The 12,769-nt window shown below is 45.9% G+C and overlaps 1 long non-coding RNA gene across 1 annotated transcript; it reads left to right on the forward strand.

The window, feature by feature from the left end:
- The first annotated feature begins 361 nt into the window (after window positions 1–361).
- On the forward strand, window positions 362–6,819 carry LOC133883730 (uncharacterized). Its single transcript, XR_009902954.1, has 2 exons — window positions 362–442; window positions 6,093–6,819. It is a non-coding gene; the product is annotated as an uncharacterized LOC133883730 (long non-coding RNA).
- Window positions 6,820–12,769: the final 5,950 nt, after the last annotated feature.

Genomic DNA, 12,769 nt, shown 5'->3' on the forward strand with positions numbered 1-12,769 from the left:
TAACGGCCACCGCCTTCATCTGGATCTGCTTCCCGCCCTATTGCTGCCTCCTTCCCCATCCCTCTCCCTGCCATCCACCGCTTCCTCCTGCAGAGCCACAGGGCGAACGCGGAGGAGGATGATCAATGGCTCACCTGCTGTTCCATGGCACCATGCGCACCACCGCCCTCAAGGCTGACAGCCTCGCCAACCCCGACCGCGCCACCTGCGCCAACTGGGCACCCCGGAAATCCTCTGCGAGGTCAGTCCGTAACTATACCCGCACAGCACAGAAAATCTCTGTGTTTGAGCACAATACAAACTTTTCTTTCCTTGAGATAGAAGTGTTGAATCGAATCTTTTGTTCTGGGACGTTGTGCAAGATTGGAGGACGAAAGTTTCCGGTGGTAGCAGTCAGTCTCGATGATTACCTTCTGATGCGAAGTACTGAAGTAAAAATCCGGTAACTTGTTTAGTCCAAAATTAGTCGTTTCTTCAATTTACGTGATCATAGACTTTCTGGCGCATTTTGCTTCGCTAGTCATAGTACTAGTCTTTAGGGAAAATGTTTTACTAGCACAACAAATATGCTGGTCATGATTTCCTCCATATCACTGGCTGCACCTACTGATGCTTGTGATTGATACAAGTTGAACTCTCCAAATCCGCTGAGGAGTGGAGAAATGAAATGAATTTCTGGTATGATAGTTAAGTGAGAACACAACCACAATTATAAGTTTTTTTTTAATTATAGCTTTTGATCAGTTTTACACATCACCTATTTGTGTAGTTCTCATAGCTCTGTGTCTTGTAGCGAATTGCCTCTGCTCAGGCATAATATGTATCTGGACAATATGTAAATATCTACATGCTCGGTTGAGCCCATGCATTGCAGTTCAAGTTAGTTCACCTTGGTGATGTAATCTTGTACAATTCTTCTATGTGAATTACAGTTGGTATTTTCAGTTTGGTGGTTTTATGGCGTAATAGTTGCATGGATCATCATGTTAGAAATGTGCAACTCCATCAATTCCCATATCCAAAGGGGCTAGATGTACAAGTAACATATACAGAGAAACCCCTCTAAAAGAGGAAAAATACACAACTATGTACATGTATCTAACACCCCCCCCCCCCCTCAAACTCATAGTGGATCTCCATCACTGAGTTTGGAGAGGAAATAGTTGTGTTGTGCCTTCGTCTGGGCCTTAGTGAAGAAGTCGGCTAACTGAAGTTCTGAAGGCACATAGTGAAGAGACACAATCGTGCCCAGCACCTGCGATCTCATATAGGAAGCACCAACTCCGATGTGTTTGGTAAGCTCATGCTTCACAAGGTCCTGAGAAATACTGATCACACCAGTGCGGTCAGAGAAGTGGAATCGGTGTAGTAACTGGCACACCAAAATCCTCAAGGAGCCACCGTGGCCAGGTGACCTCACTTATCAACACTGTCATAGCTCGCAACTCAGCCTTAGCACTCGAACGGGAAACTGCAGTCTGCTTCTTGGTTTTCCAAGCAATCAAGGAGTAGCCAAGAAAGACACAATAGGCAAAGAGAGAACGACGATCAGATGAATCACTAGCCCAGGTCACATCAGAATACACTAGGAGCTGGAGGGAACTGGAGCGAAGAAAGAAAAGATGAAGAGAGTTGGTACCACGAAGATATCGGAGTGCATGAAGAAGGTGTGTGTAGTGGAGCTAAGACGGAGCAGAAACAAACTAACTCACAATGTGAACAGAGTGAGAAATGTCAGGACAAGTGATGCCAAGGTAGACAAGACTCCCAGCAAGATGATGATAACAAGTGGGGTTAGCAAGGAGCTCACCATCAGAGGAGCGTAGGTGAAGACCCAGCTCCATGGGTGTATCAACCATGCTCTGATCGGTGAGGGCAGCTCGAGTAAGAAGGTCCTGGATGTACTTCTCTTGGGAGAGATATATGCCATCAAGTGTGAAAGAGATCTTAATCCTAAGGAAATAGCGAAGAGGACCCAGGTCAGACATCAAGAACTTGTCACTGAGACGCCGCTTGACAAAGTCAATAAACTGAGAGTCATCACTAGTGATCATATCATCAACTTAGAGAAGAAGAAGGGTGTGGCCACCAGAGGAAGTGTTGACAAAGAGAGCAGGGTCATGATCACTGGATTGAAAACCAGCATCAATGACAACTGAAGAGAAGCGCTCAAACCAGTCACGAGGAGCCTGCTTGAGGCTGTAAAGAGAGCGACGCAACCGACAAACCATGCCATCAGGGACAGAGTCTCAGAGGTGGCTGCATGTAGACCTCCTCTCGCAGCTCACTATTAAGGAAGGCATTTTTGACATCGAGCTAAGAGATATAGACCACTGACAAATAGAAGTGACAGTTAGAAGAGTCCGAACAGTGGTCATGTGAGCAACAGGAGCAAATGTCTCATCATAGTCACAACCTTGCTCCTACTGGAAACCCCACACCACAAGGCGAGCATTGTAGCGCTCAAGGGAGGCATCAGAGCAAGTCTTGACCTTGTAGACCCACTTACAAGTGATAGGTATGACATGATGCGGCAAGGGAACAAGATCCCAAATGCCAGTACGCTCCAAGGCAGTGATCTCCTCAGCCATGGCATGCTGCCACTCCTGGTGGATAGTAGCCTTGCGATAGCTCATGGGCTCGACAAAAGTAGCAGTTGTGAAGCCATAGTGCTTGGGAAGCCGAATGACACGACAATCATGGAGATCGTACCTAGGGGGTGCCGAAGTAGGACCGAGAAGGGAAGGAGAGGAGTCAGGTGGTGAAACAGGGCGTGGACGATGAGTATAGTAGTGAGTGATCTCACGAGAAGGAGGAAACGCTGGATGGGGAAAAGAGGTAACCGAAGGTGGAATAGGACAAGGGCATGGAGATGAGGGTGGTGATGTAGCTGGTAAGGGTGGTGTCAGGGAAGAGGTAGATGATAGCGGAAGACGTGAGGATGGCAGCTGAAAGGACAAATCAGGAAGAGTGAGAAAAGAAAGAGACGCATCAGTATTAGAGGGAGCACCGGTGGACGAACAAGGATAGTAAGAACAGGATTCGTCAAAAGTGACATCCCTAGAACTCGTCATCCGATGGGCAACAGGGTCGTAGCAGCGATAACCCTTGTGCTTTGTACTGTATCTAAGAAAGACACTCAACTGACTAAGCGGTTAGCTTGGTGCGCTCACAAGGAGGAAGGAGAACATAGCAGATACCCAAAACAGTGAAGGTGACTGTAAGAAGGAGGATTGCCAAAGAGGTGCTCATATGGACTACATCCCTGAAGAACAGTGGACGACTGCCTATTAATGAGAAGGACAACCGTAGAGACCGCCTCAGCCCAGAAGTGCGGGGAAAGGTCAGAGGAGATTAGAAGAGCGTGAGTAGTCTGAAGAATGTGACGGTGCTTGCGCTCAACCACACCATTCTAAGCATGAGCACTAGGGCAGGAGAACTAAGCAAGGGTACCCTGGTCAGCTAGGTAACAACGATGCGCATTGAAGATGTACTCACCAGCACAGCATGGAAAGCTCGAATGGGACAGTCAAACTGAGTGGGAATCATAGTGGCAAACTACTGATAAATAGAGAGGAGCTTACCACGAGAAGACATAAGATAAATCTGGTAAAACACGAATAGTCATCAATAAAGATCACATAATAGGAGTGACCCCCTTTTGAAATAAAGGTAGCATGGCCCCTACACATCAGAATGAATAAGATCAAAGAGGAGACACAGAAGAACTAGAAGGATAGGGGAGTTGCATCTGTTTTCCAAGCTTGCAACCTGTACAATGAAGAGCAGCATCACTAGAAACAAGACCTAAAACACCACTACCAACTAAAATAGACAGTCTAGAACCTGAGAGATGACGATGCTACTGCACAAAATTGATGGTAGAAGCAACTAACACAGAAGCAGGGGAACTGGATAACCGACAATCCGAAGGATGCGAAGGAAGACAAAGCCAATCGAGCTCCCAAAGGCGTTGGGAGTCATGACGCCTAGGACCAGTCCCCACCAGAAGGCCAGTACGAAGATCCTGAACACAACAAGAGTTAGCCTCAAGAATGATACAACATCCATGATCAGTAATCTGTCCAGCAAACATCAACTGCATAGTGAGCTAGGGCACATGAGAAACAGTAGGAACATGAATGGATAAAGTAGAAAGGGTGTCTCAGCTAGTAACAGGAAGAGAAGTGTTATCAGCTGTCTGAACAATGAGAGGAGAACTAGGAGAGGCCAAATAAGAATGCCAAGTCGAATCAGGAGTCGAAAAGAAGCACCAGAATCAAGGAACCAAGTAGTGATAAGAGGTAGTAGGTGTGGAACCAGAAGCCTGAGCAGTAGTCCCGTGTGCTGAGGTAGCAAGGCTGCGAAACAGTGCGAGGACCTCCTGTTCGGTGATGGACACTGAGCGAGAACCTGACTCAGTGGAGGGACCACATGAGCTCAACCAGGGGCGTCCACCATGACATGCCTGCCTGTCATGTTGCTTCTTATGACATACCTTAGCAGCATGGCCCGGTCTGTCACAGTAGTCGCAAACGACTCCAGAAGGTGCCCCTGCCATCGTTGGGAAGGATGAGGGCAAGGAAGAAGACGGAAGCACCTGAGAGGAGGGTGTGAGAGCCGAAGATGAGACTCAAGCAGCCAAAACATAGGTGGACTGCTAAGCCCCACTCACATCCGCCTCTCAAAGACGTATCTCCTCAGCCCGCAGCTCAGGCATCGCCTCATCAAGCGAAGGGCGCGAACGGTGGGTCAACACCTATGACCTGACAGTCTCAAACTCAGGGGGGAGTCGAGAGAGGAATTCATGGAGACGAAGGATGTCCCTCTGATCCCGGAGGCAATCACAACACCTGCAAGTGCCAATACCACAAAACTCGGCACCAAGGCTATCAAGGTGCTGCCACACAGCAGACATTTGACGGTGAAACTCCTCCATGGTAGAGTCGAGCTAGTGAAGAGACTAAGACTCCTTCAAAACAGCAATGTACAATGCTTCGTTATAGATCTCATAGCAACAACGGAGGTGAGCCCACATCATCTGAGTAGTGGCGAGGCCCATTATGGACATCGAAAGATCAACCTCCATGCTAGCAACCAAGATGGCCTTCGCAATCCGCTCCTCATGCAGCCAAGTCTCGTAGACAGCGAGATCAGACTGGTAGGTCTCCATCTCATTCTCAAAAGCGTTAAGAAGAACAGCCTTGGTAGCATCATCAGCATCTAACATGTAAGCGGGTGGAGTCAGTAGAGTAGGGCAAGGCAGACATGGCTGCTCGTCGGTGAAATAGCCCCACAGCTGCTGACCACCCATGTGGATCTCCATGTGCACCGCAAACCCCTGAAAGTTGGTGCTATTGAAGATAGGACACCGGGGAACCGAAATGGCACCCAGTTTCCTGGAGGATGCCATAACAACCGGAGAATGAAAAGAAACACCCTGTTTTTTTTTTTTTGGAATAAAGGTGGCCGACAGAGCAAGCAGCGTTGGCAGACCTCAAACCGAGCAAGGGCGACAGCGCTGAGCAGATCCGGTCGGCGTGGCGGCGCGTTCAGCGGAGGTTGATGGCGGCGGCGACCGGCAGAGAAGCAGGGGTCGCGAGAAGAGGCGACGACGACTGCGCGAAGGTCGGCGACAGCTATGCGAAACTTGGCAGCAGCAGCCGCCCACGCGGCGCCGCAGCCGGCAGAGGGAGCGGCAGCACCAAGCGACCATGCGTGGGGAGGGAATGGCAACACTGAGCGTGGGTGGGTTTAAGGGAAGAGAAGGAGAGGAGAGAGGGAGTTGCTCTCGCCGGCCGACGGTGATGGCTCACCAGCGACCGTGCTGGTGGCACGCCGGTGATGGCGAGGTGTGGATCGGGAGCACCATGGGTTTTGTTACCATGATAGAAATGTGCAACTCCATCTATTCTGATGCCCGAAGGGGCTAGATGTACAAGTAACATATGCAGAGAAACCCCTCTAGAAGAGGGGAAATACACAACTATATACATGTATCTTACACATCATTGGTTTGCACACAAGCATCTGAGGGCTTTGATACATGTTATCTTCTGCTGAGATCTGATCTTCGTCTGTCTGAGCTGCAGGACATCAAAAGGTGATATCACAAGTCTCAGACTTATCACAGAGGTCAAAACCCCTTATTTGCCAGATGGAAGATTTGATCTCGAAGCATATGATTCTTTGATAAACATGCAGATAGAGGGTGTTGCTGGAAGGAGTAATAGTTGGAGGAACAACAGGAGAGGGTCACCTTATGAGCTGGGATGAACACATCATGCTCATTGGGCATACGGTTAACTGCTTTGGCACTAGAATTAAAGTGATAGGCAACACAGGAAGTAACTCAACTGGAGAGGCAGTTACGCAACAGAGCAAGGATTATCATGTACGAATGTGAGAATGCAACGCTAAATGAGAAGCTATTGCCCCTGATGAAATCGTTGTTTAGCCAGCCAAATCCAATTGCTCTCAACACTGCCCTGGCTCAGCTCAGGGTGGCAAGGCCCGTTTTCAGATTGCCATACGTTCCTCTTCCTCTCGAAAAGAGGGTTGAGTTTGTCCGGATTGTTGAAGCTTTTCGATGGGAACACTTTGTTGGACAGAAAGAGGTGCGGGTTCTCGATGATGATGATTTTGTGAAGGTCAGTAGGTATTAATACGTGAGTTCTCTTGGTACCATGTATATTGATGAATAAAGTAGTGTCGTAGTATGATTATCTGCACTTGTCCTTGTGGATATTTCAGCGCCTTTTTGTTCAAATGTGACTGACTTGTCAGTAAAATAGACATGGAATTGGGTTCTTTGTGCTATATAGTGAGGTTTCGAAAACCGGCGTTCAACTGCATCGGGAATATCGATTCTGTTTGGGGTTGATTGATGTGCGTTAACATGACGCAAGAATACAACTAGATGCAACAGGGGCAAAACGTTTGCTGCGATTTTTGTACCAGGAGAAATCAAATAATCTAAAAAATAAGGGGAAAATGGCAGATTGGGCTGTTACTAGCGATGAGGTAAAAGTACAATCGAATCTCACATGTTTCTCATCATATGATTACCTCAATAATGTTCCAGCATTTCTGAATACATGTAATGCTGCAGTACTTACGGCTGTAGAGTACATGTGAAATAGTGCTTTTGCCAGGCAACGAAGAGAAGCAGCTCGAACAATTATTTACCGTCTGCTGCTGCTATCAGCGTGGAGCCATCTCCTGCCGCCGCACCTGATGACCCGGCTTACTGACTATAATAGGCAGCAGTGAGCTGGGGCAGCGGATGTGTCGGAGAAACACCAGCAAGCGAATTCGCAACAAATTCTAAAATAGTAATTACATATTCTAAAGGGCCAGAAAGGAGAACAAAAAATTCACCATTTTTGTTTGCTGGGATCCCAAAGTTTCAGCTCGACCTCTGCTGGGCAAGTCGTCCTTGTTTTTTAGGTAAAAATCTAAAAATAAGAACATATCGGATGGTATTTATAAAAATAGATAACATAATATTGTATTTATAAATATAACAAGTGTATTTGGCATGTGGTGTGCTAAAATCAAGTTTTCAACATACGGTGTGCCGAAAACATATAGGACAGGTAGTATTCGGTACATGGTGTGCTAAATACGTGGAACCTCAAGCGTATTCGGCACACAGCATGCTGAATACGAGCAACAGTGCCGTATTCGGTGCACCATACGCTAAAAATGGCATGTTCCTATCTTATATGTCCGTCAGCTCCCTCTCATATTGAGTGTAGCATGCTTTTGTCGGTCGGCTCCCTCTGTTATAATTCGGTAAAAGCACAGCTCGATCATATCGATCCACCGGCTTGCAATAATGAAGATGTATGCATGCATGATTGCTATAATTCGGTGAAAGCATAGCTCGATCATATTGACCCATCGGCCTGCAATAATGGAGATGCATGCATGCAGAATTGCAGGTGCATTATTGATTGCAAAATTGCTTGATCATGCAAGCTCTTATTTTCAAGATACATTTAGGAAACGGTAGCCTTTTGAATTATTGGTTGATTATTTGGATAATTCTACCTAACACATTGCCAAATTTTTGTTTCTTTTGCACAAAGGAATGTATTTTTCTTCATGTGTGGTCACAATGGATGTATCCAAATTTGTCATTTACATTTATTAGTGTTTATTCTTCTAAAACAAATATGAATATTCCATCACAACAATTTACTTCATGGAAAATTTATTTATCTTTGATATGAATGAACGAAGTTAATTAAACGTTAGTTTCCATCTCGGTCAGCTGGTGAGACTTAGACAAAGTCTATTGGAATGAGGACCCCACATCAAATAGGAATTAATATATTGGTTTAGGGTCGCTATCGTTCTGCGTGATATGCGAGGGAAGCTCTATCTTTTTGGGTTTAAATTTCAAGCGGCCGACACCTTCTCTGTCTCATGATCTAATTGCAAATCGTTGTGATCGTGCCTTTGCCCAAAGTTGATGTCAAAGGGGAAAAAGATCACAAGAGATTGCTTAAGCCACAAACAATACCATCATTTACATAGTGCATAGTTGTTGAATACCTAGATCATCTTAAGATGGTGGTGGAAAGTGGCGACGTAAATTAGCGGAAGAATACGAGTTGTGCCAGTCGATGCTATCAGTGTAAGATGGTGGTCGTCTTCGAGGTAGTGATGGGAAGTTATAAGGATGGGTACAAGAAAATCCACCATCATCTTCACGGTCATCAGTGTCCTCCGAGATGGAGGCCTCGGAAGGAGGGGTCGTTGTGACATGAAATCATCGTTGTTGTCGTCATCTTGAGCTATCACGATAGGAGCATGTCCTTTTTCTTATTCGTTGCACACCATCTCAATGTGATGCGTGAATGTCTCCTTGAAGTGTTCCTTGAACCTTCTCCTATATTACTATTGGAATGTCAAGGTATTGGTGGTATGAAATCATCATTCTCCTCACCCTCATCATTTTCTGGTTGAATAGTAGAGGACGCCCTTGTACCCCTTAGGTTCGCTGATCTTCGTCGTCTTCTATGTGAACTAGGCATCACACCACTATCGAATAGCGTATACATCACCAAGAAGTTTGGAATGTCTTGGTTGATCAACTTTGCATCTTCCGGGAACACCTAATGCAAAAGAGGAGCATTCAAAAAAATGATAAAAAAAAAGTAAGTAGGGTGACCAAATAGAAAATGATGAACATGAATGTGAGATGCATACTAGTCAAGCAACATCAATATCCTTCTTTGCCTCTAGAGAAACCTAGCATAGAAGGATGGTCGGCTAGTTCGCAAACCTTGAGATACCTTTGACACTGCTTGTGCAAGAGTGCCCTAAGGTCATCGGTGGTTACATGTTGGAGTGGAGAGGTTAACGCAGAACATATGAGTCTTGCATGCAATTTAGACACAGCTTGGATTAGGTTGTATTCCTTGAAGGGGTCATCCTTCCCTTCATGCACAACCTGCAAGGAGACATTAAGTGTTATATCGATCGTTGTAGGTGTCCATCGAAAGTCTGTACTAGAAGATCTCGCTATAGATTTATTGATCCTTGATTGCAACATTCTGGCTCTACACCAAAGCATGAATCTCTGATTATTTAAGAAACATTAAACAAGTATTAGATATTATAATTAATATGTAACAATGCTTAATAAATAAAGTTATGTCCTATAATTATTTGACAAATAATATAGTGAATAAGACATAATAGAGATGACTACAACAATAAAGTGAATAATACATGTGTCATGAACAAGTACAAGTGCACCAAACAACTGCACTGGCTACTTAGTGACGATGATGCCTCACACAATCCCTAGAAGTGTAAGCGTTTAGAGGGTGTGTGGCCCTCATCCCAGCAGCCTGCACTGGCCCCTGCCAAGTGTGTCATTGTTCATCATCATCGTCTTGCATGTACCATGATGAAGGATCCTTATGCGGAAGTGTGGACGCCTCTAGTACGTGCTCCGATGGAGTTCGGTGTGTCGAAGGCTCACCTGCTAGTACCACTGTGAACCCCCATGTGCATCGGGATATTAGGGGTGTTTTCTGCTAAGAAGCTTGGTGAAGCTGGCGACCTGCATTGTAGCAACCCAGTCAAAATCATGCATGTCGCTCCAGTCAGGCGTCTGTTGCATGCAGTAAATGACGTCATCGTGATTAGTTGATGTTGCAAGCGGAGGTGTCATCATAGTCTAAGGAGGCTGTGTCCACTACGGAGGCTGTGAACTCAGTGTACACTACTCAGGCTTAGGAGCTTGCATGCACTCCTCGGCCGCAGCATGGGAATGTGACACATGATACTCCAAAGGTGCCTCTCGCGACTGTGCCCGAATGGGTTCCTCACGGGCACTGGACGAGCGCCTGCTGTGGGAGGCACAGGATGGGTCCATGGCTAGTAGGTCATATCCCCTCTAACCCGAGGCACAACCACCTAGACCATGTGTAATGGACAGCAAGTGAGACCATCTCATACTCATATTGTCCCGGAGAGGGCTCCAATCCCTCCGCGTTGATGACTCGCTTGCTTCCCCAAAAGCTTGCTCCGCTTGTGTATGCATATCGTATGCCTCTTCAGTCTATGTAAGATGAGGGTCATGTCAGTAATACGATGGTTTGACCAATGAAAATTGTTAGAAGTACCGCATCACTTACCACAACATGAAGAAGGCAGGAACGATCCTCGGGGAAGGGTCTGGGGGCGGTTCTACAAGTATGTTGAGTAAGGTGGCACACGTGCGCAAATGGTATCATCAAAGGTACTCCCCATACATGCTGTTGTCGTATTGTCCAGCAGGAATGACAACATCCATCGCGGGTGACTTCGTCCATCTCTATATGTGCTCAGCATTCATAGATGCCCAGTACTGCATGCCTCCGCTCCCCCATGCGTTCCTCCTGTAAGTGAAATAAACAGTTATAACTTCTTAACATGGATCACCTAAGGTGCTAATGCTACCTACAATAACACACTTACTCATTCGCCCGTTCATCGTCTCATGGAGGAGGTACAGACACCACCTGTTGGTACCCGAACTGCCTCTGTACACGCTCAGGAGAATATACCTTTATGTTATTCATATACAAGAAGCATTTGGTCATTCATAAGTCTGAGTCACGCAAACAAGAGGATAGGATGAACCCTCCAGTCGCAATTTCGGCCACTCGTGCCATAAGCCATGGATCCCACTCCACATGATCGGTGTTAAGTACGTCTAGATCACTAATCACCTAGGAGTAGCTATCATGGTCTTGCTGCTAACTCCATCTAAGTCTAGCATGAATCCACCGATATCTCATCATAAGGCTCATGTCATCTGCAATGCCATCGGAGATGGGGACTAGATATTAGCTCTTCCTCACCCAATGTCGAAAAACCGGGAGGTACTCCTAGCTCCATGTCTGTAAAAGGTGTAGGCAGCATATAACAGATCCCTTCTTCTTTGACCGTTGGGTTGCATCACACAATCCTCTATAGGTTGTAGCTAGCCAGCACAGCAGATCTCCAACTGTAAGATGTTGGCTCATAAGGACGTGACGTGAGCTGACCCGCTAAGTATATAATATGGGGGAGGACATAATCGCCTACCGTGTTGCAGAACATGATGCCTCCTAGCATGATGTACATATACACCTTATAGTACTGCATAACAGTAGCCTTATCAGCATCCGGTGGGTATGGACCGAACTATGGCAGCCCATGAATCCAAGATATGGAGAGACTAACATCCTTTATGTCATATTACACATCAAACCTATAAGATGCAAAGGGTCAATAAAGCTTTAGTAGAACTAGAACATTTGAAGTGCATTATATAATAAATAATTACCTGCTCTCAATGTAACCCTTCTACTGCTCATTTGCTGATCGTGAAACTACTAATGGGGTGCCCATGATCAGCAGCTCGGTCAGCATAGCCATGTCCCTCAATGTTACAGCCATCTCACCAAAAGTAAAGTAGAATGTGTGCGTCTCAGGATGCCACCGGTCGATGAGACCTGTGAGCAGTGCCGCATCAATTGACAGGAGAGTTGTCCTACCACCACCCGTCATGGGAGCTTCGATCATCATGAGAGGGGAAGGTAGTAGTTCTGCCTATGCGAGTGGCTCATGGAATCGAGCATCTAACTCCTTAATCATGTGGACACTCCGGGCACGCAACAGAAGCAACTGCAAAGATATCCAATATATGTATTGAGTAAGTAAAAAATTATCATGGCAATTAAAAAGCACATATAATCATGGTACCTATTGCCCTGTGAAAATCATCCTTCCTCTATGGTCCTCATCGTACCGCTGCCGAAAAAGCTCGAGAAGACCACCATGAGGCATGACAATGATTTCAAGCTTCATGGTTCAATAAAACAACACATCTGTGATGCCAGTACTATACGATATATTATAAAATAAGTAGTACAACTAATAGGTGAATAAAAATTTAGAATATAAACCATGTCTGCGAATAACTTTATAAAACAAACTAAATTGCAACAACTCTAATACAATACAATTCGATAGTGCCCTAATAGTTTACTGTCGGGTTGGATAAGTCCTCCTGTCATGGCCAGGTTGTTTGCAAATTTTGCACTTGCATAGGCTGTTAACAATATATACTGCATCCATGTCACCTTGTAGCCTCGTGGCTCTAAGCCTTTTAGGATCCATGAGTCGTGCTCGGGGATAACGTACCCACTTAGGCCCCTAGATCGCTTTGTAGCTGCTTCCAATTTTGAATGAACACATCTTTGGAAGCCATATGCTCCTC

Source organism: Phragmites australis, chromosome 10, assembly GCF_958298935.1.
Source record: "Phragmites australis chromosome 10, lpPhrAust1.1, whole genome shotgun sequence".
NCBI classification, from domain to species: Eukaryota; Viridiplantae; Streptophyta; class Magnoliopsida; order Poales; family Poaceae; genus Phragmites; species Phragmites australis.